A 27,216-nucleotide genomic window follows, 5' to 3' on the forward strand; every position below is an offset into this window, starting at 1 on the left:
GACACTTACATGCTATCATTCTGCTTTCTTCCCAACAGGTTTCCGTTCACCCCTACACTGCTATTCCCCTGACAGAGATGGAGCCTTTTACAGACATTGACCCGGTTATACATGGCCATTAAGTAAGAGGGAGATGTTGGGGAATTGTGAGGATATGGTTGAGCTTGGAAGGGCTTGAGCCTGAGGGGTGTGTCAATCCTGTTAGTCTCTCTCTCTCTACAGAGAGGTTGAGCAAGGAGGGACAGTAGAACCCCAAAAGATGTGCCTCTTATCAGTCTCCCTGCCTCACAAAGTGTCCCACATTCCTGATACTATGGCATATAGTTAAAAAGAAAGGGAGAGATGTTGGATAGTATGCCAGCTCCCCCCGGCTTAAACACCAGTATGTCTGTATGAGATTAATTTGATCCCATTCAAAGCTGTGGTTTATTTACATAAATCACTTTTACATTTGCATAAAGCACCACCTTCCCTCCAGGGCATTGGTGGTTTAGTGGTAGCATTCTCACCTGCTCCGCCCCCTCTCCTTGTCACACCCTGATCTTCCACCAGTCACTTTTCACTCCACCCTCTCTATGTCACATCCTGTTTCCACCCTACTTGGAGAGTATAAAAACAGCTGCTCTTCTGATTAAAGACACTTGGAAATTGCTTTCCGGCTCCGAGGGTTCCAGAGTGTATCTCCTGCGAAGTTAGCTCAGCATGAGTTCCTGATCTCTCTCCCACACAGCAACCTAGATTGGCTCCAGTTGAGTTCTCTCCAACCCAGAGAGCACTAGCTCGGGAAGAAGCACCCTCAGGCTATCCCGGCAATGAAACATCCTTTCATAATCAAAACGCTACAAAATGGGATAGGTGGAAAAGTCCTGAACATAGTGGAGTCCATATTTAGCAAACCTACAGCCAACATCATGCTCAGTGGTGAGAAACTGCAAGCATTCCCACTCAGATCGGTGCTACACAGATTCTATTGTTTCCATTGTACTCTTATTTTTCTGTAAAGAAGATCCAGATAGAGAGAGAGAGATACAGAGAGGTGATGCATCACAGTATGGCTACACTGTTTTTTTTTTTGTTTTGTTTTACACTCAACAGTAAATACAATAATTTGTACATGCATAACATTCCCCAGTTTCCCATTTAACAATACAACCCCCACTATGTCATTTATCATCCTTCATGGACCTGTATTCTCCCCAACCACCCACCCCAGAGTCTTTTACTTTGGTGCAATAAGCCAATTCCATTTCAGGTTCTACTTGTGTTTTCTTTTCTGATCTTGTTTTTCAACTTCTGCCTGAGAGTGAGATCATCCCATATTCATCCTTCTGTTTCTGACTTATTTCACTCAACATGATTTTTTCAAGGTCCATCCAAGATCGGCTGAAAACGGTGAAGTCACCATTTTTTACAGCTGAGTAGTATTTCATTGTGTATATATACCACAACTTATATATATATATAACAACATATATACACTTATGTTCTTGGCAGCACAATTTGTAATAGCCAAATTCTGGAAGCAACCCAGGTGTCCAACAACAGATGAGTGGCTGAGCAAGTTGTGGTATATATGGCTACACTGTTAATGAAACAATCCCAGTGATCTGCATAGTCTTCCAGAAGGTTCCAGGGCTCAAACCCATCTAAGTAATGTGTGCATAGGTCTACGGGGTAAACAGTCTTTAACTCATTGTTGTTCCTTTAATATTACCCATCCTCTCTTTAGTGATGCATAATGGTTCATATATCTTGGATATAGCTTTTTGTTGGTTATATTGTATACTTTTTTAAATATGGTATCCTTTATACCACTCTATGGTTTATGCTTCTTTATTGAGTAATATATTTTATTTTGAGTATAATTTCTGAAAGTTGATTATATACTTTGTATATAATATTAAAAGTATTGTCTAGAACAAACCTTCAAATATCCTTGTCCTTTTTCTTTAGTAATTTTATTGTTTTACTTTTTATTCTTTTTATTTTTATTATCTTTATTTATTGGACAGAGACAGCCAGAAATTGAGAGGAAATGGGGAAATATAGAAAGGGAGAGGGACAGAGAGACACCCGTAGCCCTGCTTTACCACTTGCAAAACATTCCCTCTGCAGGTTGGGACTGGGGGCTCAAACCCAGGTCCTTGTGTGCTGTAATATGTACACTTAACCAGGTGTTACACCATCTGGCCCCATTACTTTTTATTCTTAATTATAATTGATCTTATCATTTATTACTTAACATCTTCTAGTGATGTAATTTGCCATATTTTGTCAATTTAGTATATCTTTTGTCATAAATAGGGTTTACTCCTCCTACCTCACATTTTTTTTCAAACAGAAAAAGAAAGACACAGAAGAAAAGAAAAAATACCTCATCACTAAAGCTTCCTCCAGTCTGATGGGGACTAAGTTCAAACCTGGGTCATGTTCATTACAGAGCAGATTCACTACCCCAGATCACCGTTGACTATTCTTGTTTACCGTTGACTAAATTATATGCGTATGATCATGGAAGATTTTGTGGTGAATATACACTATCATTTGCTTTCTCTGTAAAATTTTAAAGACTTCCAAATGTTATGGTAAACAAATTTATGAATTTGATTTTTTATCAGTAATGATAGGTGGCTTTAGGATGATGTAATAGGCCTTTTGATCTCTCAAATCCCAATTAAAATTTGTAGTTTTGGTTTTAGAGGTGACCGGTGTGTATAGAGGTGATTTTATCCAGCAGCTGGTAGATAGATGCTCAGCTGTAGTTAGTGTAGTTAGACAGTCACATCTAACGAAGGATGTGGTGATAACTAAGAGGAGGGAGAGGGAGAGAGGAGAGAGTGGGAAAGAGAGAAACAGGGAATTTTTAAAATAAATATAAATGTTGTAAAATAGTCTGAGTGTCAAGGTAAACAAACCTGGGAATATGACAAACCCATCCCAGACTTTTGTCATGTTCAAAATTGCAGGAACTCCAAGAATAAATCAATTCAACACAAAACCCAAATGCAAAAGATCTAGTTAAAAAAAATGTTTTCACATAGGGACTAAATTAAGGTGTTACATCATTTTAACCACTAGGCAAAATGTTACAAATCAAAGTGTCAGTGATTTTAAGGCCAGGAATATATATGCCTTTTAGAGTATTACACTGTTGAAGTACTAAGATGCCAGAAATTAAGATAATTAATATAAACAATAGCTCTTGTTTTTACTTACATTGTTGCTAGCAGTGTTCTTCCTGTGTTCTCAATATGAAAAAAGCAAGTGGGAATACAGAAGATTTCATCGGGATTTCCTATTTAGGTTTGTGATTGTCTTCCTATAAGAGACCATTGAATACAAACTCCAGATGGAGAAGGCAAAGTCAGTGGTGGAGAGTGGTTCAGTGGCAGGGCCTCATCCTCCCTTGTTCAGTCTGGGGCTGGATCTCCAGTCTACCGGCACAGCAGTGTACTGGTCTTTCTGTAATTTTCTCTAAATACTATGCTATCAGAAGATTCATTTATGTGTGTTTCTCATTCTTGGGTTAAAATTTCATATAGTTTCATTATGAACTTGAGAGCATGGCAGATGTTAGCAGTGAATTTTCACTGTGAAAATGAAAATTTTGAATCATGTTGGAGTTACTGTATTGAAATCACATGTAAAGGAAACAAATTTTCTTTTTTTTAATATTTATTTTATTTATTTATTCCCTTTTGTTGCCCTTGTTGTTTTATTGTTGTAGTTATTATTGTTGTTGTTGTTGTTGGATAGGACAGAGAGAAATGGAGAGAGGAGGGGAAGACAGAGAGGAGGAGAGAAAGATAGACACCTACAGACCTGCTTCACCGCCTGTGAAGCGACTCCCCTGCAGGTGGGGAGCCAGGGTTCGAACCGGGATCCTTATGCCAGTCCTTGTGCTTTGCGCCACCTGTGCTTAACCCGCTGCACTACAGCCTGACTCCCCGGAAACAAATTTTTATAGTGTGTCTCACAACTTTGCTTATGGATTTATGTGATGGGAGATTTTTTAGTGCCTTAAAAATAATTATAGAAAATATTTTTCACTGGACATACTGTTTTTGTGTAGATAAAGACACATTTTATGTTAAATGTACATTACTGAAATTTGAACACAACCTATTTGAAAAAAGAGTTAAAAAAGAATGAAAGTGTCTAACTTATACTTTAAGTAGGTGTGGCAAGAAAGTAATTTCATATTTGTGTTCATAGTAAACAGAAACTTGTCACACTTAATAAAAAATTTGGTTTTATATTTGGTTGTTAAAAATGTCTATACAGTAACTGTGAGGCAAGACTGACTTTTATCTTACCTTGGTGCACAATAGCTGAGGTAATTGTTAAGAAAAGTATCAGGATATATCCAGTTTTACAGTTTAAAATATTATTATATAACTTTCATAGAAAATATAAAAGAGAGTATTTCTTAATCAGATTTTCATTGCTGCTCTCAAGTTTAGATGTAATAAAATTGGCATGAAAACAATTTCAATCTGTTATTGTCTCAGTATAGAGATACTATGGATACAGAACAAAGGCCAGAAAATTAGACATAGGTGGTCTTGGAAGGACAGCCTCCAGTGTTCAGGCTCTTGTATCCATCTGTGTAAAGAGAGACAGTGCATTCCAGATACAGAAAACATCCATGGAGAATTATAAAGAGAAAGACTGTATGTCTCTCATGCACAATTAGCAGAAATCAAAAAGCCAACTATGTCTAACTATAAAGCCTTTTTGTCATTTAACAGAAAGGTGAAAATTGTAGTGACTTTCATTTGTTAGTCAGGAATTAGTCTCTCTCTCTCTCATTCTTAGCTACTTTTGTAGGTTTGTATATCGGTTTCTTTATTCAACATACAGGCCAACTTTACACAACTATTAGAGAATACAGGGCAGGGGTAGATAGCATAATGGTTATGCAAACAAACTGCCATGCCTGAGGCTCTGGAGTCCCAGGTTCAATCCCCTGCACCATCATAAACCAGAGGTGGCCAGTGCTCTGGTAAAAAAAAAAAAAAATACAGGCACCTGAAAAAAATGAAAGAAAATATAGACACATATATTTTTTTGTGGCACATGCACAGTTTCACCACTCCTGGGCCAAATTTTTCATTTTTTCAATGAGAGAGAGAGGATAGCATTGAACTTTTCCATTCACATAGTACTTCCGTGTGGTGCTGGAGCTCAGACTCTGTCATTGGACATAGCAAGGTCCACATTACCTGGTAAGCTGTCATTTAGCCACTGGGAAATATATTCCTATGCTAAAGTCTAATAAAAATGGAAGACCACTGTGGATAACATGTGAGTGGGGAGCCTTTGCCAGTTGCCAGGTCCCTGAGAACTGACTGTCACAGGGTTGAGTGAAATTCCTTTCAGTCATAGCTCGTGATCTGAGGATATCTGGAGGGGCCCACAGGGACCCTGAGCCAAGTGCCAGTGGCTCTCCCCAGATTCTCCCTGAGTATTTACTGATAAACTTATGTATTGCATCATAGAAGAACAGGGAAAATCAAACATGATTTTAAGTAAACTATACATCAGGGCTAGATATCAAGGTACAGTTAAGAGGTAGTTAAACTTCAGTACAAAGGGTCAGCATATTTTCACGGTAGTGGAAAACAAGATAAACTTGTAAAAATTCAACATTGCCTTTTCAACTTATATGACTATATAAATTTGTTGATTCCAAAATATTAGGAACAAAACTGAAACTGATATATTCAAGAAAGAAAATACATGTTAAGAATTACCAATGATCCTGGTTTCCTTGACCTGAGAGGTTTCTTGGGCTGTAGACATTTTGATATTAAAGCTGGGAAGCTCCCTGGAAAACTGGAATGACTGCCTTAATATTGAGGTACCTAGGAGAAAATGTCCCAAAGTCAGTGGGCTATATATAGAAGATATGGGCTAGAGATATGTCGTTGGAAAGTCATATATATATGGCCTCCAGGGTTATCTCTGGGGCTGGGTGCCTGCACCAGGAATCCACTGCTCCTGGAGGCTATTTTTTCCCTTTTGTTGCCCTTGTTGTTTATCATTGTTGTCGTTATTATTGTTGTTGTTGCCATTACTGTCGTTGTTGGATAGGACAGAGAAAATGGAGAAAGGAGGGGAAGACACAGAGGGAGAGAGAAAGATGAACACCCGCAGACCTGCCTTACCACTTGTGAAGAGACCCCCCTGCAGGTGGGGAGCCACAGGCTCAGAACTGGGATCATTATGCTGGTCCTTGCGCTTTGCGCCATGTGCACTTAACCCTGTGCGCTACCGCAGGACCCCCGGGAGGTCATTTATTTTTAAGTATTATGGGATCTTAAATGAGTAAATGAAATCTCTCAAGGTTGGGTAAATGAGGAAGAGAAAGTTATCTTTCTGAGGGGCCAGGCATTGGTGCACCTAGTTAAGTGTTCACATTACATGTGCAAGGACCTGGGTTCCAGCCCCTGGGCCCCACCTGCAGGGGGAAAGTTTCAGGAGTGGTGAAGAAGGACTGCAGGTATCTCTCTGTCTCTCTCCATCTCACCTCTCAATTTCCCTGTCTCTATCCAATAATAAATAAATAAAAATATTTTTTAAAAGCAACTTAAAAATATTTTTAAAAAGAAAGTTATATTTCTGTAACTATTTGAAGTACAAGCTTAATGATTACTGGGCATTTTGCTTTTCAGCTGTAATGTGAGATCTGAATGGTCTACAGATTCCATAACCTGATACTATCCTTGGTGTAAGAGTCATAGTTGAATTAGGTTTTTAAAGTATCTATCCTTACAATCAGTAAAGCTAGAAAGGTTCTTGCAGAACTTCAGTGTGAAAGGGAATGAAATATTTTGCAAATCCCCAGACAGTTATCAAGCAGACTTAGGTTTTTAGATAAGTTGACACACTTTTCAAGGTGAGGAAACTGTAAGTCATCGTAGGTTACCACCAGACCACTGCTCTGACATATGTAGTTCTGGGAATGGAGTCCAAGACCTCACGAAGACAAGTTTCACACAGTACATCTGATCCATGTTAGGTTTAATTTCTCTTGAAACTATAAGTCTTACAGCAGTCCCATGAGAGTCATAACCCCCCATTTATGAGTAAAGAACACAGTGGCTTAGCAGGCAGAGAACTCAGCTTGAGCTCAAGTCCAAAGTACTTACTTTTCATGAAGAAAACTAGAGACAAGTTGCAGGTAACATTCTGAATTCTTGGAGATAGTGATTTTTGTGAAGCCTACATGGAAGTGACAAAGGGGGACTGAGAAGAGTAGTCAGCATGCTTGGCTAGGCATTGTCCCAACCTCCCTGCCCCAGGCCCCCTGGGAGCTGGTCAGTTTGCAGAAAGCACACTTACTCTTATTTTCCAATCATCAGTCTCTAAGTGGGGTCAGTGCAGCTTCCTAATAGAGCCTGGGATTGGCTCCTTCTCAGTTTAGGGACAGACTTACACAGTCTCATATGATACCCTGACTCTCAGACTAGACTCATTCAGCAGAGAAAGTATATTATAGTTTCCATATTATAGTACTTGATTTTTTAATTATCTTTATTCATTGGATAGAGACAGCCAGAAACTGAGAGGGGAGACAGAGAAAGAAAGAGAGGCAGAGAGGGACACCTGCAGCTCTACTTCACCATTCATGAAGTTTTCCCCTCGCAGGTGGGGACCAGGGGCTTAAACCTGGGTCCTTGTGCATTGTAACATGTGTGCTCAACACCTACCTGATCCGTGCAGCAGTATTTTTTTTCTTTCTACTCCAGAAATTAGAGAAATAAAAGGTGTTTTTTAAATCACTCAAAGCCCTAACATTTGATGTATTTTCTAAGAAACCCACAAAATAAAAGATGTAGTGCAATTGGTAGACAGCCTGCAGAGAAATGTTGCTGTGTGCAGTTTAGGCCCCTGTCTGGCCCTCGGGCTGTGATCTGAGCAGCTTGTCAATGCTGCTTGCAGGTGAGGTGGAGTGTGATAGTTGTGGGGTTTTGAGGTGACCACTTACATTTAATCTCTGTGGGTGACTGTGGTTATATTGACTTTGTCATAGACTTACAGCTTATCTCTGGAGATATTATTCTTATAAAAGAAGTGTAGACTGCTGTATGTCATCCCAGCAGCAAATGTTGAAGAGCACACAGTCTGTCTCATCTGCAGATAGAGTTGGGGTAAGAACCCCATGAAGAAAAGCTTTTCTGGTAACCCTCCTCTCAGGTCAGCGATGGACTATCAGGGAAACATTCTCAGATTAAGAGGAAGGACATTTTACCATTTGCAAAATGATTTTTTTACTTGATGATTGTTTTTGACAGAAGTTAGGAGAATGATAGGGGGTGGGGGCTAGCTTGAATCAAACACCCTTTCAAAAAAAAAAGTAGGATCTGAGGAAGGAGAAAATAATACAGACACATGAAAGCTATGAAGTGTTACCTGTTGCAGCAAAGTCAAGGAACCTGGTGGGAGTGTTTCTTGAGAGGTTGTTGGGGATGTGTAATGATGTATAAGACCCCTATGCACCTGTAGTGGTTTGGTGGTAGTGCAACTGTTGCAGTGCACATTATTCTGCATAAAGATACAGGCTCAAGCCCCTTGTTCTCACCTTCAGGGGGAAGTCCTGCAGGTGTCTTTCTTTTTCTCTCCCTCTATCTTACCCTTTACTATTGATTTCTCTGTCTCAACTCAGTAAAGAAGTAAATAAAATATTTGTGAAGTTTGTGAAGCCCTTTTGCATTTAAGTAAAATATTCATAGTTTGAGAGATTTTAATATGGATATTTGCCTTTTGATCCTTAGATTGCCACTAGAACAAAAGTACCTTAAATAAGGATTTATAACAAATGTGATCATGTCTACAATACCTGTCTTTGAAAATATTAGTAGAGGCATGCCTGGTTTCTCTCTCTCTCTCTCTCTCTCTCTCTCTCTCTCTCTCTCGTATGTGATTGGAGCATTAATAGTTATTCGATCTAGTTTAGAAAAACTCATATTAGTGAATACAGTTAGAGAAAATTCATCCTGGAAGGTAGATTTGAAAAGCATTTTTGGGAGTCAGGCAGTGGAACACTCAGTTGTACATATATTGACATGCAAAGGGACAAAGGTTAAAGCCCCAGGTCCCATCCTGCAGGGGAGAGGCTTCAGGAGTGATGAAGCAGGGCTAGGGGTGTCTCTCTGTCTCTCTCCCTCTCTATCTTCCTTTACATTCCTAATTTGTCTCTATTTCTACCCTAAATAAATACATATTTTTGGAGTTTATTCTTGTGTGTTTATATATGCATTTTTTTTCTGTGGGTGAGAGAGAGGGAGATACAAACCAACAAAAGCACCACTCTATATAGGCTTGCGGCAGGGTTAGGAGAGGGGTTTGCAGGGTAAAGACAACACTTTCAGGCCACATGTTTTAGTGAAAACATGATGAATACACTATTTTAAAGCATTTCTAAAGTTTGGAGGCCAACATCTGAGCAGATTCATTGAGAAAAGGACAGTTAACAGTGAATCAGTGCTCCCAAAGATAATATAGCATGACTTGTTTGTTGTAGAAGACCCAATTATACACAGAATGTTATAAGAAAAATATTACCCTAAGGATAAGGAAGTAGAAGCTGGAAACATTAGAGAACATTCATCTCTCATTCAGACATTTATTTCCTTCCCTGTGTAAAGTGCTACAGTTTCAGTAACACACGATCTTTCTCGCCTCAGTTACTCAGTCTGACTTAACAAGGTGGGATTCATTTATCTGGACAATATATCTTTGAAGATTAACAATAATGGTTCAGCTTTAGCCTTCTAAATTATTTAAAAGTCTACCTGAAGGCCAGGCGGCAGCAAAGGTCATAGAACACACATTTCACAATGCAAAGTTCCTAGGTTCAAGCACCTGCAAGGGGAAAGCTTCCAGAGTGGACAAACAGGGTTGCAGGTGTCTCTCTGTCTCTCTCTCCCTTTCTACCTCCTTCACTCTCAATTTCTTTGATTCTTTCAAAGAGATAATAATCGGGAAATATGGATTCATGGTGCAGGCACTGATTATCAATAACCCTAGTTTCAAGAAAAATTAGAGTACAAATAAAATTGAAAAATCCTATTCTTCATAAAACTGTGTTTTTCACTTTTATTTTCATATAGTGAGAAGCCAACACTATTATAATTTTGCAGTTTATTTTCTCTGAGTAATGTTAGGCTCCTGTTAATATAGCTACTTCTTTTTTTTTTTTTAGCTTTTTATTTATAAAAAGGAAACATTGACTAAACCATAAGGATAAGAGGGGTACAACTCCACACAATTCCTACAACCAGAACTCCATATCCCATCCCCTCCCCTGATAGTTTTCCTATTATTTATCCCTCTGGGAGTATGGACCCAGGGTCATTGTGGGATGCAGAAGGTGGAAGGTCAGGTTTCTGTAATTGCTTCCCCACTGAACATGGGTGTTGGCAGGTGGATCCACACTCCCAGTCTGTCTCTCTCTTTCCCTAGTGGGGCAGGGCTCTGGGGAAGCGGAGCTCCAGGACACATAGGTGGGGTTGTCTGTCCAGGGAAGTCTGGTCACATCCTGCTACCATCTGGAATCTGGTGGCTGAAAAGACAGTGCCAAACAAATTATTGAACAATCATGCATCTAAAGGCTGGAATAATGCAGATGAAGAGTTGGGGGGTAATCCTCCATTTTGTAGATAGCTAGTAGGCATGTTTTAGTTATATTTCAAAGGGCCTGTAGCTATACTAGTGTGTTTTGTTTTGTTTTTTCCTGAACCTGAAGTCTGATATGCAGGTGGATCCTAATTATTGCCTGGGGACATGATGAAATGGCTGGGGAAAGGACCAGAAAGCTGGATCAAGGAAGAGAGTAATTCCCTTATATGGAAAAGGGGCATAAATATTACTGTAAGCCCCATCAATTTTTTGTGATCTGGGGCCCATAATTAGCTTAGGTGCCTGTGTGACCTCTAGATCTGAGCTCACACTCTGTGGTCATGAGTAGGAACATTCCAAGCTGTCCCAGTATCGACCCATCTTCCTCAGGTGTAGCATAGAGTATGTTGTCCATCCTCCCTTCAGAGGATGGAACATTCTCTGCCATTGTTGATCCAAGTTGAGGGCAAGGTCCTATGGGGGCCCACAAAGGGGTCTATTTTGTTGTTGCTGATAGACTGGTAACAATGGAGAAAGGGATTTATTTGAGTCTAGGCCCATCATGTCTGTTTGGGAATCTCAGGACTCCCTGAATAGGGCCCCAGCTGGTGGAATGGACTGATAGTGACTAAGAGTCATCATTAAAGTATGCCAGTCTCTTCCCCTTATTCAGCTTCTGCAGTCCTTGCTTTGATAATGTTAGCTTTGGAGTGAGTGAGAGAACTGTAATAGGAAGTAGGTGAGGAGGGTCTTAATTCTTCATTTATTAAGACATTAAGTAGGAAAGGAAGATATTTTCTTTTTTTTAATATTCATTTTATTATTATTTATTTATTCCCTTTTGTTTCCCTTGTTGTCTTATTGTTGTAGTTATTGTTGTTATTGATGTTGTTGTTGGATAGGACAGAGAGAATTGGAGAGAGGAGGGGGAAGATAGACAAGGGGAAAGAAAGATAGACACCTGCAGACCTGCTTCACCGCTTGTAAAGCGACTCCCCTGCAGGTGGGGAGCCAGGGCTCGAACCAGGATCCTTACGCGAGTCCTTGTGCTTTGTGCCATGTGCGCTTAACCCGCTGCACTACAGCCCAACTCCCGGTATTTTCTTTTCATCACGTTAGAGGTCACAGAAATATTAAGAACAGAGAGCTATTATTACTGATTTGACCTGGTATTCTTTACATTGTTTCTTGTAGAATATGTATTTTAGCACTTTGTTTTTAAATTATTCCTAGTAAAAGTTATTCTATATTCAAATGTATTTGGAAAAATGATGTATTTTAAATGTCAAACAGGAGTTTTATTATTCTATTTAACTGGTATTAAAATTATTAAGGCCTTTGATATGTTAGTACATATTGTGTAACTTTCAAGCATACAGCTTTTTGAAATGTGTCTATAAGTTATTATATTTATTTTACATAACCAATTTTGTCCCACTAGAATTTTGATTTAGAAGATGGTTTATAAAATTCAGAAAGTTGGCTATTGGGTTAAACAATAGTTTCCAAATATATTTTACTTTACTGATATTCAAATGAAACCTCTTCATTGTGTTTGAGGCAATCATATAAACTTTCAGTCTTATACACCAAGGATATTTAAAATTTCTTACTATACAGAATACCTGTATTAAATAATAAAGACAGCTATTATGGGAGTATCTAAGGCTGTATTTTCTGCATTATTGAAAACACAGAAAGCAGATCTTTAAAAATAACTGTATATTAAGTTTATAATATATGAGGAAAGCTTGGTTAATAAACTACCCAGTACATTTAATCTCACACATCACAGAACTCCAAATGAGAAAATGCATACAACATTTAACCTTCTGAGCTAGAAACTTCCAGACAAATCTCTGTGCATTGCCAATGACACGGGAAAAACACTTTGTTGTGTGTACTCACTGTGGGGTCTTGAGTCTTGCTTTATAAGGAAGCTAGCTGATGGAGACTTCACTCTTCTGCATTATGTATTTCTTTAAAATGCTTAAAATCAAGAAGTTACAAAACACAAATGTTGGATTTAACCAAAGAAGAAATCTTTAAAAAAACTATTAAAATGATAACACTAGAAATTAATATAACAGAAGACATTATCAGATGGATAAAAACATCAAATAAGGTAGATTAGCAAATCTAGCAGTTGATTCTTGGAAAAAATGATAAAATATTTAACTAAATTCAATATTAATGAAGAGAAAAAATTCACAGATAACAAAAAATAATAAAAAGGAAATAGAAGAATAATGAAACCAAAACAAATACAAATGCTTGAAATAAATGCTGGCCCAATACATTTGGGGAAAATAGATGAAAGGAGTATTTCATTCAACATATTATCTAAAGTTCCTGTTTTTCCCAAACCAGCTAAAGGCCAGAGATGTAGGTGAGTAGGGTGGGTACCTGTCTTGCCATGTGCCCGTCCAGTTCCCTGGCTCTATGTGCAGAGAGCTGGGATTATGCCTGGGGAATCCTGGTGCTGTGGTATTCATAATTCATTTCTTCACTTTAATGGGGGGTGGGGTGGGTAGTGGTTTCCAGTACAGCTGGGGACACACAGGTACAACCTCTCATCTCCCTGTGATAGGTGTCTTCAAGACATTCTCTCCCACAACCTAGGTCTTTTTCATCATCACCCACCAGTAATCTCAATGGGTCTGCCCACCTATCTCTATCTGAATGAGAAAAATCACCAAGAGTGGTGAAATCACACATGTGAATGTGATTTAATTTAGTATCATGACAGAAGTGCTTGATAATATCACCATTACATTTTTATTAGATGTATTATCACAAGTCAAGAGAAACAGTTATTTGGCTAAAGGTGCTGTATGTCTGTCTCCCCTGTGGAGTTCACACTGACAGGTGTAAGAATCCATACCCGTGTTCCTTTTTTTTTAATATAATTTATTTATAAAAAGGAAACATTGACTAAACCATAGGATAAGAGAGGTACAACTCCACACAGTTCCAACCTCCAGAACTCTGTATACCATCCCCTCCCCTGATAGCTATCCTATTCTCTATCCCTCTGGGAGTATGGACCCAGGGTCACTGTGGGATGCAGAAGGTGGAAGGTCTGGCTTCTGTAATTGCTTCCCCGCTGAACATGGGTGTTGGCAGGTGGATCCATACTCCCAGTCTGCCTCTCTCTTTCCCTAGTGGGGCAGGGCTCTGGGGAAGTGGAGCTCCAGGACACATTGGTGGGGTCGTCTGTCCAGCGAAGTCAGGTCAGCATCATGCTAGCATCTGAAACCTGGAGGCCTAAAACAGAGTTAACATACAAAGCCAAACAAACTGTGACCAATCATGGATCTAATGGCTGGAATATGGAGATGAAGAGTTGGAGGTAGACCCCTGTTTCTAACTGGATAGTTTAGGAGTGATGGAATAGTGGTGCAAATGTCTCTCTTTCCCTCTTTCTTTCTCTCCTTCTCTTCTCCTCGCTGCTTCTTTTTGCCTTTATCCGAAAAGAAAAAAATTAAATAAAATGAAAAAAAAAAACACCCATCATAATCAGTGCAGTTGTGCAGACTTCGAGCTCCAGAGATACTGCTGGTGGTAAAAAATAAGAAACTGAAAAACATCTCGAAAGACATTTGGAGCCATTTCTTTCTCTCTTTATGATTACCAACAAGGCTACAGGCATAATTTTGCAAGTCCATAAATAAATGTGGATAGGGGGTGGTTACTTCTCTAGGGTGTTGTGAGTTCCAGCATATTTTTCTTTTTTAGATTTGATGTGTAATTATGTCCTTCATGTAACGTTTGGCACTGCAGTTACATTTATTTGCCCAAGATATTTTTTGAAGCTGAATTTGAAATTTGTTTCAAATATAGTTAGAGCTGCCTTTTTTTTTGCATTTGCATTTTGTTTCCTTTTGTAGAAAAGCAAAGTATAATAGCCAAAAATAGAATTTCTGGAGCCAGATTGTCTGGATTCACAATATAGTTTTGCTTCTTTCTGTCTGACTTTGAGCAAGATATATATATATATATATATATATTCATAATATGTGTATGGTAGTTATTTACTGTTTTTTCTAGTGTCTCTCTCCTCTTTATTACCCCTTTCTCTCTATATTTCTTGCTGATTCTATCTAATAAATATAATTTTTAAAATATCAAGACATAATTAGCAAAGAAATTAAAGGAACTCAAAATAGACAGGTAATTGAATTTTGTCTTTTAAAGAAGGGATATCATGGACACTTATATTCACAGCACCTAAAACATCCAAATTGGTATCTTAGTAATATAAAGATGAAAATCCCATTACAACTTTGAAAAATTATTGATCTATTGAAATTCTTCAAATTAAATAAAATTAGTTTCATTTAAATCTACTTTATACCCAATAATGTCAACATTCAGAGATTTTCTTCAATATAAAAATATTCAACCAAGTCATTTTACCCTTGAAGACAATGTGTGTTTTATAAGACCTTCCAATTTCCTCTAGCATATATTTTCTGATACTTTCACTTCACAGATTAAAATGCATGCTGTAATAAGATGATGCAATTTAATTAGAAACTTAAAATTAAATGTGCTACTCTTTCATGCTTAGTTATGTTTACATTACAACTCAGATATAAAGAAGGATATATGCTTTAGAATACTGAGAGACTCTGAACCTTATTTCGTAAAATGAAACCTTTGCATCTTGGAGTAATGAATGATCTTACAGATAGAATCTAGGAGTAGTGGTCTGAGAGGTGGTGCAGTACATAAAGTATTGGGCTCTCAAATATGAGGCCCTCAGTTTGATCCCCCACAGCACATGTATCAGAGTGATGTCTGGTTCTTTCTCTCCTATCTTTCTCATGAATAAATAAAATCTTTAAAAATATTTTTTGTTCTATTTTCTTAAAGAAGCTTGGTGGAACTTTGATGGGTATCACATTAAATTTGTATATGGATCTGGGGAGAATATTCATTTTGATGATATTTATTCTTCCAATCCATGAGCATGGGATGTATTTCCATTTCTTGCTATCAGTTTCTATTTCCTTGAAGAGTGACTCATAGTTTTCAGTATACAAGTCTTTCACTTCTTTAGTCAGCTTTACTCCTAGGTATTTTATTGATTTTGTTGCAACAGTGAATGGGAGTGATTTCTGGATGTCTTCTTCAGTTTTAGTGTTTGCATATAGAAATGCCACTGATTTTTGTACATTGATTTTGTAGCCTGATACCTTGCTATATTGCCTAATAACTTCCAGTAGTTTTCTACTGGATTCTTTAGGTTTTTCTATGTATACTATCATGTCATCTGCAAATAGTGAGAGTTTGACTTCTTCCCTTCCAATCTGTATTCCTTTGATTTCTTTCTCTTGCCTGATTGCTATGGCAAGAACTTCCAATACTGTGTTGAAGAGTAATGGTGATAGTGGGCAGCCCTATCTAGTCCCTGATCTGAGGGGAAATGCTTTCAACTTCTGTCCATTGAGTATGATGTTGGCTGTTGATTTGCTATATATGGATTCCACTATCTTTAGGAATTTCCCATCTATTCCTATTTTTTGTAGGGTTTTGAGCATGAATGGTTGTTGGATGCAAATAAAGACAACATTGCGATACCACCTCACTCCTGTGAGAATGGCATACATCAAAAAGGACAAATGTTGGAGAGGCTGTGGGGACAGAGGAACCCTTCTACACTGCTGGTGGGAATGTAAATTGGTCTAGCCTCTCTGGACAGCAGTCTGGAGAACTCTTACAAGGCTAGACATAGACCTTCCATATGACCCAGTAATTCCTCTCCTGGGGATATAACCCAAGGATTCCATAATGCCCAAAGAGCATGCTTCACTTCAGACTGTGTCCAGAGACTTCAGGTGTGGAATGACAACCCTTCAGCTTCATCACTCCGGTGACCTATCTGGGACAGACACCTGTTTCAGCCTTGGTGTCCTCTGTGATGCTCCTGTGTAATGACAGACTCCCTTCCTCCTACTCCTCCCCCTCCCTTCCTCCTACTCCTCCCCTCCTTTCCCCCTCCTCCTCCCCCTCCTTTCCCCCTCCTCCATCTCCTCCCTTCCCCCTCCTCCACCCCCTCCCTTCCCCCTCCTCCACCCCCTCCCTTCCCCCTCCTCCACCCCTTCCCTTCCCCCTCCTCCACCCCCTCCTCCACCCCCTCCCTTCCCCCTCCTCCACCCTCTCCCTTCCCCCTTCCTTCTCCCCCACTCCGCTTTCTCCTCTTCCTCACCCCTCCTTTTCTTCCTTTTCCTCCTTCCCTCCTTCTCCTAGGTAGACAGAGAGAAACTGAGAGAGGAGGGGAGATACAGAGAGGTAGAGATAGAGACAGCTGAGTCCCTGCTTCACCCCTTGTGATGCTCCCCTGCAGGTGGGGACCAGAGGCTTTGAAACAGGTTCTTGCTCACTGCAGTGTGGGTGCTTAACCAGGTGCGCTGCCGCCTGATCCCACATAGTTCATAGAAGCTTCATATCATGCTGTGGATTTCTGTGGAGTCCACTTTTTAATCTCTTTACCTGTTATTAGTCAGCACATATTTTCGTGCTCACTAATTTCCTTTTTTAGATTAATTTTTAAAATATTTATTTGTTTGTTTGTTTAAAGGATAGAAGGAACCAGTGCATCAATAGCATATATTGAATGCTCAGTTTTGGGATTGTGATGCACCAGAAATGGCAGCTTATGCTATTATCACAAATAGAGGCTTTGGGTCTAGTTTGATGAAACAGAGAACAGTAATAAGTGGTCAGAGAAGCTGAGACCTTCTAGCAAGCAATGCAGCATCAGAAGCAGTTTGAAGAGAACCATTTAAGAGTTCTCAAATTAGTAATTCTTGAGCATTTGACTAAAAAAACACTTCATGGAGGCATAATTGACATTAAAATTTTGTACCCCATATGTCTATTTATTTAACTTTAATTATTTTATTTGGTAGAACAGAGGGAAATTGAGAGGGAAGGGACGATAGAGAGGGAGAGAGACAGAGAGACACCTATGGCCCTGCTTCATCACTCCTGAAGCTTTCCCCCTGCAGGTGGGGATGCATGGCTTGAACCTGGCTCCTCCAGCACTGTAATGTGTGTGCTTAACCAGTTACACCATTGCCTGGCCCTATTCATTCATTCATTCATTCATTCATTCATTCATTCATTCATCCATGCATCCACAGTTAATGGTGGATTATAAGGTTGTATGATTATAGGAGATAGACTTGCACACCACACCCACCACTGAAGTTCTGTGCCCTTCATCCTCCCAACTATAACTGTCCCATTTTATTTTTGCTGCCAGTTCTCTGCTAGCACATTCTCACTGCTCCCAGAGCACAGTTTCTCCTTTTTTTCTAGATGAGAGTGAGGGAGAGAGAGAGAGAGAGAGAGAGAGAGAGAGAGAGAGAGAAGAAGAAGAAGGAGGAGGAGGAGGAGGAGGAGGAAGAGGAGGAGGAGGTAGAGGAGGTGGAGGAGGAGGAGGAGGTGGAGGAGGTGGAGGAGGAGGAGAAACACCACAGCACTGTTTGAATGCACATGGCACTTGCCCTTTGCACAGTGCCTCCAAGTGGTGGACTTAAACTCAGGCCCTCATCTAGAGTCAGATGTGTGCTTAAAGGTGGGCTATCTTTTGGCCCCGAATTTGGGGTTTTTAATGTATAAATATGAACATCAAAGTAAAAAGTTTTTTTAAGATCTGAGATTCAAGGATGTTCTAAGATTCAGCCATGTTACTTATATTAAATAATACAATTATTTTCATTTTTTTGTTGATGAAAACAAACCAAATAGACACACGCAGCTCAAAGCTGAAAGTCATTGTTGTCACTGAAGAATAGTCAAGGCTTATTTTTTAGAGAGAATGGACAGAAAGAAAAAGAGATCAGCTCAAGTTAGTGGTTTTACCAGAGGTAAAAACTGGTAGCTTTGAGCCTCACACATGAAAGTCTGTAAACTGTCTTTGTGCATCTCCCCAGCACAAGAGTGAAATGTAATCATAAAATGTTTTTGGCCTGAGGAGTTTGTGCACAAGTAGAGAACAGAACTCACATGGCCTGCTTGCAAACCTAGAGTTTGAGACCTTGTACCGGTATACTAAAATGACACTCTAGTTTCCTCACTCTCATTAAGAAAGATCCTCAAGACTTTTTCTAATAACTTGGAAAAGACTGTTATTTTGTATAAGATCTCAGTCACCCCTCAGTAATTGAGGAGATACTATTTATAAGAAAGAGCCTCAAGACTTTTTCTAATAACTTGGAAAAGACTGTTATTTTGTATAAGATCTCAGTCACCCCTCAGTAATTGAGGAGATACTATTTATAAGAAAGAGCCTCAAGACTTTTTCTAATAACTTGGAAAAGACTGTTATTTTGTATAAGGTCTCAGTCACCCTCAGTAATTGAGGAGATACTATTTATAAGAAAGATCCTCAAGACTTTTTCTAATAACTTGGAAAAGACTGTTATTTTGTATAAGGTCTCAGTCACCCTCAGTAACTGAGGAGATACTATTTATAGGGCTGTGTTATCTTACGAGTGCTTTTCCACATGCTCCAAAGATGTGGTACTGTGTCTTTTCCTACTCCAAAGTGTGCCTGTCCCCACATAGGACATCATGTTCCTCCTTCTCTCTCCTTTTTGACTCCTTTCTGCCTCTCCCCTTATTTACCCTCAGATCTGCTAACATACATGAAGTGCTTACTTCCATTTTACTGTTTTCCTCTAGCTGTGTCTCTTAAATCCTATATACTATTCCCCAGATTTGATCTTTCATCAGATGTTCATTGTTGCTCATCAAAAGTTTGTTCATATTGTAATGTAGGTATAAAATGTTTAAAAATACATATTTTGAATAATCATTCAATTAAAAAAATAGTATAGTCATGGGCTCTTTGGAATATAACTAAAATAGGATTACTATCTACAAAATGAAGATCCCCCAGCTCTTCACATGAACTTTTCCAGCCTTTAGGTTCATGATTAGCCAACAATTTGTTTTGCTTTATATGTTAACTCTTTTTCAGCCACCAGGTTCCAGATGCTACCATGATGCCAATTGGCCTTCCCTGGGCAGATAACCCCACCAATGTGTCCTGGAGCTCTGCTTCCCCAGAGCCCTGCCCCACTAGGGAAAGAGAGAGACAGGCTGGGAGTATGGATCCACCTGTCAACGTCCATGTTCAGTGGGGAAGCAATTACAGAAGCCAGACCTTCCACCTTCTGCATCCCACAATGATCCTGGGTTCATACTCCCAGAGGGATAAAGAATAGGAAAGCTGTCAGGGGAGGGGATGGGATACGGAGTTCTGGTGGTGGGAACTGTGTGGAGTTGTACCCCTCTTATCCTATGTTTTTTGTCAATGTTTCCTTTTTATAAATAATTTTTTTTTAAAAAAAGACAGAACAAATTCACCCAGTTCTGGATTCAGCCATGATTTCTTAAAGTACAGACATCAGGATAACACTTTACTCTATTGCTTCACAAAGGCAATTACACTGAGCTGTTCTGCATGCTCTCTGCTATGCCTCTGCAATGACCGTCTTCTAAAGCTGATTGCTGTCTCCTGCACTGGATGTAGTTTTAAGACACACACAGTTATGTGCTGGAGAATGCTGCCTCGCTGTGGGCAGATGAGGGGCTACTGCAATGTCTTCATCAATTTATAGTACATATACTTTTAAAAAATATTTATAATATGGAAATATTGCAAGACTATAGAATAAGTAAAAGGGGTACATTTCAGCACAGTGTCCACCTCCACAGCTCCATATCCAATCCCCTCTCTTGGTAGCTTCCCTACTCTTTATTCTGGGAGTATGAACCCAGGGTCATTGTGGGATGCAGAAGGTGGGAGGTCTGGCTTCTGTAATTGCTTCCCTGCTGAACATGGGCATTGACAAGTCGATCCATACTCCCAGCCTGTCTCTCTCTTTCCCTAGTGGGGCAGGGCTTTGGGAAGGCTTGCCTCCAAGATACGTGGTGGGGTCGTCTGCCCAGGGGAGTCAGGCTAATATCATGGTGGCATCTGGAACCTGGTGGCTGAAAAAGAATTAAGATATAAAGCAAAACAAATTGTTGACTAAAATGAACCTAAAGGCAAGCATACGACAGATGAAGAGTTGGGGTCTTAATTTCGAAAAAGCTAATAGGTCTATTTTAGGTATATGCCAAGGAGCCAATCACTTTACTAGTTTTTTTTTTGCTTTCACCTGACATCTAATATGCAGGTAGACCCAGGTTATTGTCTGGGGAGATGGTGTCATAGTTGTAAAAAGGTAGTGGGAACTGTGTGGAATTGTACCCCCTTTTATCCTATGCTCCTGTTCGTGTTTTCATTTTATAAATAAATTTAAAAAACAATAAAGTATGGCAGTCTCTTGCCCTTATTTGGCTTTTGTAGTCCTTACTTTAACTGACAAGGATAGCTTTGGAGTGATTGAGGAACATGTAATAGGAGGTGGGTGAGGAGGGTGTCTAGGCCTAAGGAGAAACTGTTTCATTAGGTATTTTATGGTGTCTTTTTAGGTCTTTCTACTTTCTTGCTTCATTTATTGACTCAATGCATACTATTGTGTACTTTTGCTTTAAGGTATATATCATTTCTATTTTTCAACCATTTTTCAACCAGTTATTAATTTATTTGTTTATTATTGCCACCAGGGTTATCACTGGGGCTCAGTGACTGCATGTCAAATCTACCACTTACTGTGGCCATTTTTCTTCTTTTTTTTCTTTTTATTTTATTAACAGGACAGAGAGAAATTGAGTGGGTAGGGGGATATAGGGAGGGAGAGAAAGAAAGAAAAAGGGAAGGGTGGATAGCATGATGGTTATGCAAAAGACTCTCCTGCTTGTAGCTCTGGGGTCCCAGGTTCAATCCCATGTGCCAACATCATCCAGAGCTGAGCAGTGCTCTTATTAAAAAAAAAAAAAAAAGAAGGAAAAGAGAGAGAGACAGAAACAGAGACAGAGAGAGAGAGACCTGCAGACCTACTTCACCACTCATAAAACTTTCCCCCTCCCACCTTATCCCCCCTCAACAGGTGGGGAGAGGGCCTTGAACCCTGGTGGTAGGAAAATAGTAACATGTTTACTCATTGAGATGTGCCTCTGCCCATCATCGGTTATTTTTAAATATAAACATTGTTACAACTTTATGAGTTATGTACCATTTAAAGGTAGAAATATGTTTTGATGTACTTTTATCCCATAAATATGAGGGCAGTTCAGTTCTTTCAATTTTATTGTTGCATTTGAAATTCTGCCACTTACCTACATTTAAATTTTAAGAAGTTCATTATTTTAAGAAGTTCTCAAAGGCCATTAAGTATGACTGCAACCAGGATGCTTTATGCCAAGAAAGAGAGATGGAGAAAGAGAGAGAGATTTGTAAGTTTTATGATGTAAGGACAATGAAATTAGAAGAATGTCACCATGATATTCCCCATCTAAGGTATCAGTGTGCTGTAATGACACAGAGTAAGTGTAAAATCTGGACATCTTTTTCTGTAAGACACCAATACAAGTCTTTCCATGTAACATTGTAATTTTAGTGCAATGTCTTAGAGTTTGACAAATCATTGGAACTCTGTGCCTATAAGATTCATTTTATGTACTAAGTATATTCTAGACTTGAAATGCTTTGCAAATTTCACTTATCTGTCTTCAAATCTTACACTATTTTCAGTGTGACCTTATCTTTGTAGCATTCTCTTGTCTGACTACAGCACATTAAATCATTCTCACTCCAACATTATTTACAGTCAACTTTTGTATTTATACCGCCATGGATTTGTCTCCACAATTACATTGCTACTACTGATATTTAGATAGTGAAAAGTATTCTTTACCAAGTCTTCTCAGGAAAATAGCTCAGTGTGACATTCTGACTACTCTCTTGTGAAGCTCTGTGTGTACCTTGCATGAAATAAATAAAATACATTGTTTACAAAGAAGGGAAAATATTCCTTATCTGTCTTTATTATCCTCTCAGTCTTCGGAGAATGAGAGAGAACCAGAGTGTTACATGCCCCAGCACATGTGAAGCCAAGGATTGAGTTTGGGATTTGCTGCACACACATCTGTGCTCCACTGCTGGGGCATTATTGCATAGCCTTTTCAGAACACTCCCACAGGAGAGCACAAACTTACAGGCATAAAACAAATAATATTTACAATCTTTGTGACTAGTTTAGCTGTGTGAAAGTTAATCCTATAATACTAAATCAGCTTCCAAATCTAAGTAATTGGCAGATTCTCATAGCTGATCCATATACACTATACTTTAGGAGAATTATGAAAAAATATTTAGTAAATCTTAATACATACTATTTTCTAAAAGTTATTATCAGTTGTGGTAGCAGTTAATAGCTTCCAACTATGTGCACTAGTGTCCGAGTCTAGAGTTTTGCTCTGGGACAAGTCCTGTTGCTGTTTCTCAGTTCACACTCCACTCCGCCCTTATATCTACTGGTGGACTGTGATTTCTGCCTGCAAATGTGAATTGGGTGGTGATGGGTTTTAGTTTCAGATTATCTAGAAATAGCTATGAAGTGACTCAGTGCTCAATGCTGCCCATAGTTCTTTCCCTCATCTGTTATCTGAACAGAGAACTTCAACAGTCTAGTAAAATGCAGAGACACAAATCAGTCTGGAAACCCAAGCCCTTGATAACTATGTGGAAATTGTAAGTAGACTTGATTTCAGTCACTGAAATGTCCAAGTCATTTATCTGTAGCAGCTCTTTAAGACACTTTAGCTTTATCTCAGTTTACTAGGCAACTAGGACTTTTGTTTTATTTTGTTTTGTCTTGTTTGTCCACCAGGGTCAGCCCCTGGGTTTTGTGCCTTTACCACTCTACCATTTCTCGGAGTCACTCTTCACTTTATTTTTGTAGAGGTGAGAGACAGAGAGAAAAAGACAGAGAGGAGAAACACTTGGGTATGGTTCACTTGGAGATCTAGAACAGAGCGTCAAAGCAGCTTCCTTTCAGAGGTCACTATGTGCACTCTACCAGGTGAACCACCAGTCAGCCCCACAACCAAATTTTGATCCTAATAGTTTCAACGAACCTTGTTCTTCTTCAGAAACAGACCAATACTTCTGGCCAGATAAGTCACCTTGGAGGATGCCTGTTGAGCTTGCATGGGGCCCACTCATGGAGCCAGTAATAAAAGTAATTATACTGTAAATAATTATAAAAATTCTACATAATATAATTACATAATATAAATGATTATAATATAAATAAATAATTATAAAATCCATCATGCTGAGGGAATGTCATTGTATTGGTGTTTTTCCTTCCATTACTTTGTCTCTCAGTCTCTCTCGACTTGAAAAAGTCAGTCTGGCTCAGTGAAGTATGAATGAAGACAGAGGGGGAGAAGGCTCAAAATTTAGCTTAAGGTAACTTAACACACAAATTACTCTGACTCTTCCATTTTCTGAATGGCCATGTTCTAAAGCAATAGAGTCACCTTTTTGGAAACAAAATTATATAGAAGAAAAGAAAAGCAACCTGCAGCACAGGAAAGTCAAGTACTTGCCTCAGGATTGGAAGAATGATGTGCTGACAACTGTTAGGGCAGACAGTGGAGGGGCACTTTGCAGAAATGTTTATCGCAGACTCCATTGCAGGGTGATTTAGAATGCATTTCCTTTTTATAGCCTCGTTTTAGGCAGTGTCCAGTGTCTTTTAGTAGACAATTTTGCTGCTTCAGTAGATTTTATTGCTTCTTTCTAAATTTGTCAACTTGTCCTTTGCCAGTAGCATGAACTAGAATGGATGATGGCTGGAGAACTGCCCCTTTGTGATTGTTGTTTCTGTGTGACATCTCAAGCTCCCAGAGCTGAGACTTTCCCCAAATGCTGTCCCAGCAATCACATTTAAAATTACCAAGTTTGATCCTTATTCTGCTGATGTATCAAGCCCTGAGCTCATCATTTCAGACAGCATCTCCTTGTTCACTGAACTCCTGTGTCCTAGACATTTGATGCATTTCATATTACTAGCAAATGAAGCTGATTTAAAACATACTTTTCCTCACTCTTTTGTGCTACTTAGCTTGTAGTAGCTATAAATTTTTATTATCTTTAAAGGCATTCGTATTTTTAGTATAACATGCCACATTAGATGTAGACTTGCATATTTAAAATCTACAGTGTTTTCCTCAATGGGAAAACAGAAGGTGTGCTTTTAGAACAAGATATACATTCTTATTAGGTCCTAAAACTTCTGTACTTAACAAACTTCTGTGTATGCACAGAAACCATGTAAGAAAAAGTATGACTTTTATAAATATCTTGTAAACAATTACCTTCCATTGAGGTAGGAAAACTGTTTTGACTTTGCTATGCTAAGTCAGTGGTAGCTTCAAGATTGTTGAAAGGCATTATATTCTTATTATAAAATATTACATTTAAAACACTTGGATGGTATTTTATAAGCAGTCAATTTGCATGTATTTTAAGGAAGGATGTCAGTAATTTTTTTTTCAGTTCACCAGTCAAATCACTTTCCTGCTACACAAGAAGCCATGGGGCTTGAACCTGAGCATCACAAGAGCCATAGAGAGAGTGGAATGGCCTTCAGGTCTCCCTTTTCTTCTGAGCTTCTGTCTACCCCTTTGAAAAGATAAATAAAAAATGAAAATTTACCCTCCAGAGAACACTCAGCTCTATTGTGTATAAGAACCTGGACTCATTTCCCAGGTGCCAAACTAAAAAAAAAAAAAGTGTGATTTACTACTTATTTTGGGAGAGAGAGAGAGGTGGAGAGAGATAGATGGAGAGAGAGATAGATAGATAGATGGAGAGAGATGCAGACAGAGAGAGAGAGAGAGATGGAGAGAGCAAGAGGAGGAGGAGGAGGAGGAGGAGGAAACCAACGCATCCTTCATTGCAGTGAGGGCTAGGCTCAAACCTGGATTACACGCATGGCAAGGCAGTACACCAGCCCAGTGAGCTCTCTGCTTGGTTGAAAACATGTTCTACCTTAGAGCCCTTTGCTTTGATGCAGGCAGTCTGGGTTTCTCTTTATGTTTCCACTTTGTATTCTTGTTTCTTAATTTCTGTCCATAAGTGAGATCAAGTTGAAAATACATAGAAATAGGGGCCAGGTGGTGGTGCACCCAGTTGAGTGCACGTTACAATATGCAAGGACCTGGTTTTAAGCCCGTTTCCACCTACAAAGGGAAAGCTTTGCAAGTGATGAAGCAGAGCTGCAGGCTCTCTCTCTGTCACTTGCCCATCCTTCAAGCTCCATCCAGATGAGGTGAAGATGAATTCATCATTCTTAATAACTGAGCACTATGCATATTCATTCATAAATTCATTAATAGCATTCATTTGTGCATCTATACCTCAACTTTATGCACACCTACCAGTAGAGCAAAAATGAATAATAGAGAGATTGAAAAATCAGGGTTCTAAGTTTATATAGGAATATTGCATACACTTGTGTCTGCAAATTTGGCCTTTCTTGAATAAAATAATCAAATGACACTGACTGACTGAGGGATTCAGAAAGCTATCCATTCATGTATCTATTTTTCATCACTATTGTGTAAGTAATATGTTAATCATTTGCACTTGAACACTACTGACTTCCAGTGGCATGTTAAACTCTTTCTCTTGGAGAGATTTGCAGTTTTCTTGTAGACTCTCACTTTCTACTGCCAGTCCCTACTTCAGAGGAGCCCAGCTCTACTGGCTACCAGGTCATCTCTGTATAAGCTAGTACAGATTTCTTCATCTTTTCACAGTTTATGCAAACATCAGAACAGTACATTTTAATAACACTCTTGTAATGCCTTTATACACTGGATAGAATGAGCAAGATGGCCTGGGTATGCATATTTATGGTTTAGTACCAACCCTTGCACTGCCATTCAGAGAAGAAATATAGTGTTGCCTGTCCCTCAGTTTGTCTTGAATTTAGATGGTTTTGTCAATTATTTTAGCCCCCACTACAATCTTTACATTTTGTATTTACATTTTTTATTTTGCCTATTTCAAATGGCATAACTTCATATGAATAACTTCCCAGGTTTATCCCCATAGAAACTAGTAGCAACACAAGAATTGAGCATCCAACTAATTTTCATTGTTTTTGTTAAAGTATGATTATAATAGTGCTGTCTGTATAAGACAACCATTTTTGTAAGTAGCTAAGTATAGGTATATGAACAGTTTAATATGCCCTGGGAATCAACAACAAGACTTAGTTAAACTCTTTCCCTGTCCAACTAGATGTATATAAAACATTCTAAAGTGCTAATTTATTTTTCTTCATGGTTCACCCTTTCATACTTTTTACTGCAGTGGCTGACATCAACACCACTCTGTCCCTATGTATAATATATGATACAATTCCCCAGCAAGTTTAGTCTGTGATTATTATCTCTTCTGTAATTAGTCTGAACATGCAGCAGCTTGTGATGTCTACAGGCAACTTGCTAGTACTATATAGACCAAGTGACTAAGACTTCCTAAATTTAATATTCATTTTAAAATTATCTTTATTTATTTGGTAGAGACAGCCAGAAATTAAGAGGAGGGAGCTAGAGAGGGAAAGAGACAGAGACAACTGCAGCCCTGCTTCACCACTTGTGAAG

Source organism: Erinaceus europaeus, chromosome 4, assembly GCF_950295315.1.
Source record: "Erinaceus europaeus chromosome 4, mEriEur2.1, whole genome shotgun sequence".
NCBI lineage: Eukaryota > Metazoa > Chordata > Mammalia > Eulipotyphla > Erinaceidae > Erinaceus > Erinaceus europaeus.